Raw genomic sequence first — 9,620 nt, forward strand, 5'->3', positions numbered from 1 at the left:
AGTTCAACGTTTTTAGATTCCACATATAAGTGAGATCATAAAACAGTATTTGTCTTTCGTTGTCAGACTTATTTCACTTAGCAAAATGCACTTAGGACTCATCCATGGGGTTGCAAGATACATAAAAAGATAGATCTATTTATATATATGTATATATATATTTTTTATCCATTCATCTGTCAGCTGATGCTTAGGTTGTTTCCAAGTCTTGGCTATTGTAAACACTGCTGCAGTGAACACAGAAGTGCAGATACCTCAGTCTCTGTCTTCTCTGCACTGGGATCAGCTCCCCTGACATAGCCCTTCGTCTCTTGCAAATGGACACTTGGTCAAAGTTCATCTCTACCCCCTTCTTTGTCAGGAGCACCTCTCAGCTGTTGAGCTGATCACTGTCTGCAGTGGTCATAAGGCCACCAGAGACACTGACAGAGGAGGGCCTCACAGCTTGGCAGCCCAAGTCCCCTGACCTCACGTATTCCTATGGCAGCTTCTGAACCAGTGACACTTCAAGGAACATCAACATAGCCCCCGAGTTCATTGGGGCCGAAGCTGTCAAAGTAGGGGTGGCTGGTTCTGGGGCTGGAATTGGGACTGTGTTTGGGACCCTCATCATTGGTTATGCCAGGAACCCCTCTCTGCAGCAATAACTCTCCTCCTGTGCCATTCTGGGCTTTGCCCTCTTGGAGGCCATGGAGCTCTTATGCCTGGTGGTGGCCTTTCTCATCCTTTACCACGAGAGGGAGCCATCTCCACCCCCATAGGTCTTTCTCCTGTGTCTCATCTGCCCTGTATGTTCCTTTTCCTATACCTCCCCAGGCACCCTAAGGGGAAGTGACTGGCTTAGAGTTTGACAGAGGGATGATGAATAAATACTGTATTAATAAGAAAAAAAAAGAAGTGCAGATATCTCTTCAAGATACTGATTTCATTTCCTATATATATACCCAAAAAGGAGATTAATGGATCATATGATGGTTCTATTTTTATTTATTTATTTATTTTTGAGGAATGCCCATACTATTTTCCACTGTGGCTGTACCAATTTGCATTCCCACCAACAGTGCACAGGGTTTCTCTGTACATCCTGGCCAACACTAGTTATTTCTGGTCTTTTTGATGATAGTCCTTTTATTTTATTTTATTTTTTTTTAAAGATTATATTTATCTATTCATGAGAGAGAGAGAGAGAGAGAGAGGCAGAGACACAGGCAGAGGGAGAAGCAGGCTCCATGCATGGAGCCCGATGTGGGACTCGATCCCGGGTCTCCAGGATCACACCCCGGGCTGAAGGTGGCGCTAAACCGCTGAGCAGCCTGGTCTGCCCCCATGAGAGTCCTTTTAATAGGTTAGAGTGATCTCTCACTGTGGTTTGGATTTGCATTTCCCTGCTGATTAATGATATCGAACAGCTTTTCATGTACTTTTTAGCCATTTGTATGTCTTTTTTTGGAAAAATGGCTATTCAGTTCCTCAGCCTAGTTTTAAATCTGATTATCTGCTTTTTGCTGTTGAACTGTATGAATTCCATGTAGAGTTTTGATATTAACCCCTTATCAGAGATATGATTTGCAGATAGTTTATCTTATGTAGATTTTCATTTTGTTGATTATGTCTTTTGCTGTGCAGAAGCTTTTCAGTTTGATGTAGTCCTACCTGTTTATTTTGGTTTTCAGTGTATCCAAAAAATCTTCTCCAAGACCAATATCAAAGAGCTTTTCTCTTCTTTTCTTCTAGGAGTTTTATATTTTCAGGTCTCACATTTCAGTCTTTATTTATTTATTTATTTATTTATCCTTGCTATATTTATTTATTTATTTATTAATCAAATTTTTTTTAAATTTTATTTATTTATGATAGTCACAGAGAGATAGAGAGGCAGAGACACAGGCAGAGGGAGAAGCAGGCTCCATGCACCAGGAGCCCGACGTGGGATTCGATCCCGGGTCTCCAGGATCGCGCCCTGGGCCAAAGGCAGGCGCCAAACCGCTGCGCCACCCAGGGATCCCTCCTTACTATATTTAAAATTAATTTTGTGAGTGATGCAAGACAGGGGTCCACTTTAATTCTCTTTCATTCTTTTGTGGATATCCAGTGTTGCTTGGGCTGGGCTGTGGTGCTGGACCAGGTGTGGGAGGCTCTTGGGGCTGACGCCAGGATCTTCAGATACATGACTTATCTTTTGAGGCTTCGGTTCTTCTATATGTTTAACAAAAACACTGTTTTGCAAATGAACAACATAACATTGTTGGCCAATCTCATATTCCAAAGGAACAGTCAATTAAAGAAAAGTCAGAAAATGAATGGTAACAGGCCACTGACATACTTGGAGCCAGTGAGGAGAATTCTAAAGAAGTCTTCCTAATATTTTTCACACGCTAAATGGATTGTTCTGTGTCCCCCAAAGCACACCTAAAGTGCTCACTTCCTCCTTTGTTGATTGACTTATGCATGTCTTGCCTGTTTCCAAATTGGGACTTCAGGTGACTTACAATGACGACACAGAGTACAATCAGAAATCCTTAACACAAGGACAGACACCGAAACCAAGAAGTAGTTCGAGGAGAGGACAAAAACAAGGCCCAGAACTCCTGAATGAGGAAATCATGTCAATTATTCAGAGTTTGGCTCTGTGCTCTTTAGAGGCCAGGGCCGATCTGGGAATGAAATGGGTTCCAGAGCTCTTATTAGTGTTAGTAGGAGAAATAATGCCACTCTTTTTCCTGAATGGACTTGCTTTTAGTTTTCATTTCTTAGAGAAGTTTGTGACAGGAATGTTTATATAAGGGGTATTAGGAACTGCCCCTTTGTATTATGAATGATAGATTAACTGGGGTATTAAAAACTATAGAGACTTCTCTGTGTACCCCCTTTCCACGCTTTGATCTAGTGCTAATTTGCTCTCTATATCCCAAAAGCAGGACTCATTCCAACCTTTCACGTTCAAGGTGTTGCTCCTAAACTAGATTGTTTTTGCCCCTGTTACAAATTTTGCATTTGTACCAAATTCCAGTTTTCCAAAAGGAGTTAAGAATGCTGAGTCCCATGACATCTGGGTGGCTCAGTGGTTGAGTGTCTACCTTTGGCTCAGGTCGTGAGCCCGGGAGTGCTGGGATTGAGTCCCACGTCAGGCTTCCTGCATGGAGCCTGCTTCTCCCTCTGCCTGTGTCTCTGCCTCTCTGTGTGTGTCTCTCATGGATAAATAAATGAAGTCTTAAAAAAAAAATAATGCTGAGGCCGCAGGTGCTCGAACATTTGGCTCTGTTCTAGGAAGCTGGTATTTGGTTGCACATAGATGAATATAGTTTTGCTACTGTCATTTTCTTTTTCCTCAGCCAGTTACAGAATTTGAGGTTAGGGACACTGAGTCTTTGGAAAAAATGTAGATTATGAAAAACAGGTTAATGAATATGAAGGAAAATATTCAAGTAATTCTGGAATGCCTTGACATAGTAACTTCATAGAAATGTCTCACGTTGGGAGTCTCTCATGTTCTGTCTCCCTCTCTGATATTTCCCACTCATTTTCTCTCCGTTCCCCTTTATTCCCTTTCACTATTTTTTTATATTCCCCAAATGAATGAGACCATATAATGTTTGTCCTTCTCTGATTGACTTATATCTGGGAAATGAACAAGGGGTGGTGGAAAGGGAGGTGGGCGGGAGGTGGAGGTGACTGGGTGACGGGCACTGAGGGGGGCACTTGATGGGATGAGCACTGGGTGTTATGCTATATGTAGGCAAATTGAACTCCAATAAAATAAATAAATAAATAAATAAAATAAAATAAAATAAAATACAAAAAATAAAATAAAATAAAATAACCTCTTTTTGAAAAAAAAGAAAAGAAAAGAAAAGAAAAGAAATGTCTCACGTAAGTCGTTCATTGCCGTGAGGGCAATTTGCCATGATGTTTAAAAAATGTATTTGGGGATCCCTGGGTGGCGCAGCGGTTTAGCGCCTGCCTTTGGCCCAGGGCGCGATCCTGGAGACCCGGGATCGAATCCCACGTCGGGCTCCCGGTGCATGGAGCCTGCTTCTCCCTCTGCCTGTGTCTCTGCTTCTCTCTCTCTCACTGTGTGCCTATCATAAATAAATAAAATTTAAAAAAAAAAAAAAAATGTATTTGTTGCCAGACCTTCACATATTTGTACCCACTTCTAAAACTTAGGTCAATTTTTTTGCCAGCAGACCATCTGGTTACCTTTCATAATTACCCGTGTTTCTTAATATTTTAGTGACCACCCTCCCCAAAATAGTATATAGACTGTATGTGTAGCTGTTATAATGAGAAAGCAAAACTCATAGGATGTACTTGAAAAGAAACGGTTTTGTTCTTCCTGCTGTTCTTTTAAATCTTTTTTGTGGCCCTTGGGTGCTTCCCCTGCCACAGATTTTAAGTCGGGCAGAGTGTTTCTGGTCATTCCTATGTCATAGTTTCTTGATCACTTCAACTAAAACCAAACCAAACGAGCAGAACCACTCTCAGTTTGAGATCACAGGGCTCTGCCCTGGGGCGCCTGGGTGGTGTCTGACTCTTGGTTTGGGCTCAGGTCGTGATCTTAGGGTCCTGAGATCGAACCCCCCACGTTGGCCTCCTTGCTCAGCGAGGAGTCTACTGGAGAGTCTCTCTCCCTCTCCCTCTGCCTCCCCCACCCCGCACCTCTCTCTCTCTCACACACAAAAATATATATATATATATTTTTAAAATTCTTTTAAAAAAGAATGACAATGCCCTTTCCAATATTATTACTATTTCTTGAGTCGTCTTTTACCCTCCCACAAATTCTGTAATGCTCCAAAAGGAAGCCTGAAGTTGGGCCAGGCAGGAGTGGCCTCTTTCTTGAGGCTTTTCCCATCTACAGCTTCTGTTTTTTTCCTTCTATCTTACCAACCATATTTCTGACTTTTCCACGGTTGGAGTACAAGGAACGAGAAGAAACAAGGGAAGCAGAAAAATTCTTATTTGGCATCGTCCTGGGGATCAGATATTGTCCTGCCTGCGTCTGACATTAATTTAAAACTGCGTTACACTTCAACTTCCCCTTTCTGGATCTTTCCAACCTCCTCTGACTGGACAAAATGTGGCGCTTAGGTCACCAGATTTAGTGCCTTTAAATCAGCTCTCCATTTCTTGTACACTCTGTGTTCTTTGAAAGTGTAAAATACCGGTTGATTGTGTCTTGCAACCTGCTAGGGACACGTGGATTTCTACGTTGCAGAAGAAGAGTAAGTGCTATCAGGTCTCCTGACACTTGCCTTTAAGATGTCCTTGAATCGCTTCTCGGTAGATCTGTCCTTTTATCCGACTTCCAAATGCGCAGATATATGCTTAGACATTTTTCCATGTCCCCAGGGAACCACCCCCCCAAGCTAGCCTATGTTTTATTTCATTTGCTATCACTTTATCTGCTGTTGGGGATGCACTTCTTAATGCAGTTCTCAGCACTTTGGACATTTTCCTGTCCCCAAGTCCCCGGCAAGCACCATTTCCCTTTATCTCTCTCCCAGGAAGTTGTCTTTTGCACCCTGTTGCATTAGGATCTCTGGGCATTCCTCTTACATACAAGCAACATACAAGACAGGTAGCTGTGAACAAATGTATACGCGTTTCTTAATGCCATCACTAACTTAATCCTAATATATCCTTGGCTCTTAGCATTGCAACTAATAATGGTAGGAAAAATAAGAGCAGCCAACATTTACTCAGTATGTAGAAAGTTCCAAGCAGCTAACATTTACTCAGTATGTAGAATGTTCCAGGCACTGTTCTAAGTGCTTGTTATGTAGTAACATATGGAATGCCCACAGCGACCTAGGGAAGGCCTCTTACACCGCTCAGTGTATGAAGAAGTTGATACATGGGGCGTCTGGGGGGCTCAGTGGTTGAGTGTCTGCCCTCAGGTTAGGTCGTGACCCCAGGGTCCTGGGATCAAGTCCCACATTGGGCTCCCAGTAGGGAGCCTGCTTCTCCCACTCTCTCTCTCTCTCTCTCTCTCTCTCTCTCTCTCTCTCTCTATGTCTCTCATGAATGCATAAATAAAATCTTTTAAAAAAAAAGACGTTGATACATGAGGAGCTCAGGAACTTACTCAAAGTCTGACAGCTATGATTGTGAGTTTGAAATCCACACTCAACCAATGTGCTAATAATAGCAGTCAAACAGCTTTTCAGTGTCTGATTATGAGTGTGTAGCGTCCTACTTTCAGCTTGGTGCCAAGAATTTTTTTGTCAACCAGGCTACTTCTCAGGTGTTTGCTTTGGAGTTTTGTTTGCAGCCCTCTCGTGCCTCCCTATGCCATAATTTTAAGTTCTGTGGAAACATTCCTTGGTTCCTCATCCCCTGTCGCATGGATCTCATCAACTAACTGGCTACAACTCAACTTTCTGGCAAAAAAAACAAACAAACAAACAAAAAAAACATTTCTGCTAAAAAAAAAACAAAAAACAAAAAAACATTTCTCTGTGAAGACACCCCTCATTCTTGTGACTGGGTCTGGTCCTTCTGCTTAAAATTCATACGGCCCCGTGAATTTCTTCTTAGTCTTTATTACAATAATCCTTGTTGTAAGGGTCCATTTTAATGCCTGTCTCATCCTCTGTGTTGCATACCCAAAAAGAGGGGGGACCATATCTGCCTTATGTACTAAGTACTGCTAAACAATGACTTCTCTTTTTTTCTTGTTTTTTTTTTGGGGGGGGAAAGAGTTGTGGGTTTTCTTTTATGTAGGACTCCCTTCACATGGGTCCATTTCACTCCTTCACTTTGTCATTAACTGATCCAAGCTGGACAGAACTTTCTGGTTTTCCTTTACTTCTGGTTAATCTAATGGATTCTCTATCCATTTTATTTGATCCTTCAGGCCCTTAATCTATATGAACCCTGACCTCAAGCAACTATAAGCCCAAAGGAAAAGAAATTAAAAAATCCTGAGAATAAGAGGTGCAGTGTGATAAATGCTGAGATGTATCTTAGAGTTCGGAGCGTTTCTGAAATGGAGTAACACCTTAGACCCCCATAGCTATGCTGCAGTGTGTGTAGTGGATCCTCCTAATGCCCTCAATAGTTTTCTCTAAAAATGTTAGGAGGAAGAAAGTAAAAGTAGACTTTGGAACCTATTTTAACCTATGATTCCTGTCTCAAAAATAGTTTCTTTCTACACTACACCTGCCTCCTTCAGGAAATCGACACCGTTGCACAAAGCATCTCTTTCCTTTTTAGTTGTTCTTACTTGACGTAAGCACAGCTTTCAGCCTTGGCCGGATGAAGCAGGTTGTTTGCAAAAACAAAAGAGAAATCAGTGTTTTCTCAAATATAACTTCAGCCTAAAAATAGATAGTGGCTATTTCATTTGCAGTTCACACCTACCAGTCCTTCTTGTTGTTGGCCAAGCCCCATTCGGTTTTTGTGACACAGGAGAGACAGGTTGTGGGTGAGCGGAGGGTGAGAGCTCCATGCCTGTTAGCCGTGGCTGCTGCTGCAGAGCCTGGAAGGGCCCACCCTGTGTCTAGCACTGTCACTCAGCCCCATAGGGACAAGACAGTTTCTCTGCAGGTGGCAGCCACAGGCCCCTCACTGGGTGTCGATCCTCCCCCAGATTTCTAGATATGGGATCATGAAGGTGCCTGGGCAGGCCTCAGATCCTCTCTTGAGCATGCTTGTCTGTTTTGCAGGGTACTGGGACCTGCCTGTCTCTGAATTATGAATCTCTAGTTGTTGAATAATGAATTTTCCTTTGGGGAAGTTCCGTGTTTCCTCTGCTGCTCCTGGAGAATAGACTACCCATTATTTTCATGTGAAATACAAATTAACCCATTAGAAAATTCTTCAGGCAGTATGGTCTTGGAGCCTCATAAGAATCCTGGGAGTGAGGCTTGGCAGAGTCATTGACTGCTTATTTATTACACATGAGGAAACGGGCAAAGGGCAGAGCTAGCCTCAACGTGCTCTTAGCTTGTCACCAAATGATGATGTCCTCAGCCACTTCCAAAAGGGATTGAGTCATATTGACACGGACCATCAAATTCCTTATTTCCCACCTCGAAATGCCCCTAACTCTCTCTTTCCCACCTCAGAAAAATGAGTTCATTTTCTGTGCCAAGGATGACCCCCATGCTTGCGTTTAATTTGTCTTTTTCTGACTGTCTCTTAGAGGGAAGACCTCTAACCAAGCCTAAATCTTCTGTTTTGTAAACCATAACCTTTGATTATTGTAGTTTGCTCTTTTGATTTATTTCTGACAAAATGTTTTTCTGGCAGACTTACTGGTGAAGGCTGTTTCGTGGGCTGCTATCAATTAGGAAAGTTAGCCAAGGTTGGTTCAATTTATCAGACTACTGGATCCATGTGCAAGGCAAACATTAGTGTGCTGCTTTTTGCAAAGCCTTATAATGGTGGTGGTGGGGGGGCAACATTGTGGTCAAGAAGGGAACACTGCCGGGACGCCTGGGTGGCTCAGTGGTTGAGCACCTGCCCCTAGCCCAGGGCATGATCCATGGTCTCGGGATCGAGTCCCGCATCAGCTCCCTGCCTGGAGCCTGCTTCTTCCTCTGCCTGTGTCTCTGCCTTTCTCTCTCTGTGTCTTTCATGAATAAATAAATAAGATCTTAAAAAAAAAAAAGAAAGGAACACTGCCTTTGCTCAGCTCTTGATTTCAATGGATCAAAATCAAATGGATTTTGATTTCTGGATCATTTCAAGATCAAATGGATCTTGATTTCTGGATCTCATTCTCTTTATAAAAAGTATGTCACTGAGAAAATGTTATTTGTTTTGCCTAGTATGTTAACCCAATATCCTAGGTTTCGTGGAAGCATGTGCTTGGGCCTTACAGTTAGGCCCGAGTGCAGTATGTTTCTATTTCTGATCCTCTGTTATGTTTGCCTCAAAATCAAATAGTCCCTGTCAATGTATCCCAGGAAAGAGAGAGCATCCCCATTCTCTCAGGCTATTTAGTAGTTACTAAGGAAAAGACACTGTTTCTCCTCCCTCTTTATTCTCTAAAACATGCTTGTGAAACTGGGCTGATTCAGGGTCAGGAAATATACTGTTTTTCCCACGTGAGGGTAGCTGACTCAATAGGCAAAGAAAGGGCTCAGAGGATGCAATAATGAAAATAATTCCTTATGTCTATAGACTAATGTTCAGGGCAGTAACTACCACTTCCCCCACTTTTAAAGTACAATATGTCAAATAAGAAGATAGAAATTAAATATACACACTAACTTTTGCTGCCCCTCATTTCCCATCTGGTCCACGGATCCCTGTTCCACATATTCAGTGAATACTTGAGAGCCTTCAGTGTGTCAGGCACTGTACCTGGCGCTGGGGGTAAGTAGTTAACAAAATTGACAGGACGGGGATCCCTGGGTGGCTCAGCAGTTTGGCGCCTGCCTTTGGCCCAGGGTGTGATCCTGAAGACCCGGGATCGAATCCCACATCGGGCTCCCTGCAGGGAGCCTGCTTCTCCCTCTGCCTGTGTCTCTGCCTCTCTCTCTGTCTCTGTCATGAATAAATAAATAAAATCTTTAAAAAAAAAATGGACAGGAATCCCTGACCTCATGGTATTGACCTTGTAGAGAAGGGAGACAGACAACAAAGGGACTACATGAACAAATTATAGT

General features: G+C 42.7%; 1 pseudogene; it reads left to right on the top strand.

Annotated features, from left to right (window-relative positions):
• Positions 1-266: 266 nt before the first annotated feature.
• On the top strand, positions 267-761 carry LOC121482694 (annotated as a pseudogene).
• The last annotated feature ends 8,859 nt before the right edge of the window (positions 762-9,620 follow it).

This window comes from Vulpes lagopus, chromosome X, assembly GCF_018345385.1.
Source record: "Vulpes lagopus strain Blue_001 chromosome X, ASM1834538v1, whole genome shotgun sequence".
Taxonomy (NCBI): Eukaryota; Metazoa; Chordata; class Mammalia; order Carnivora; family Canidae; genus Vulpes; species Vulpes lagopus.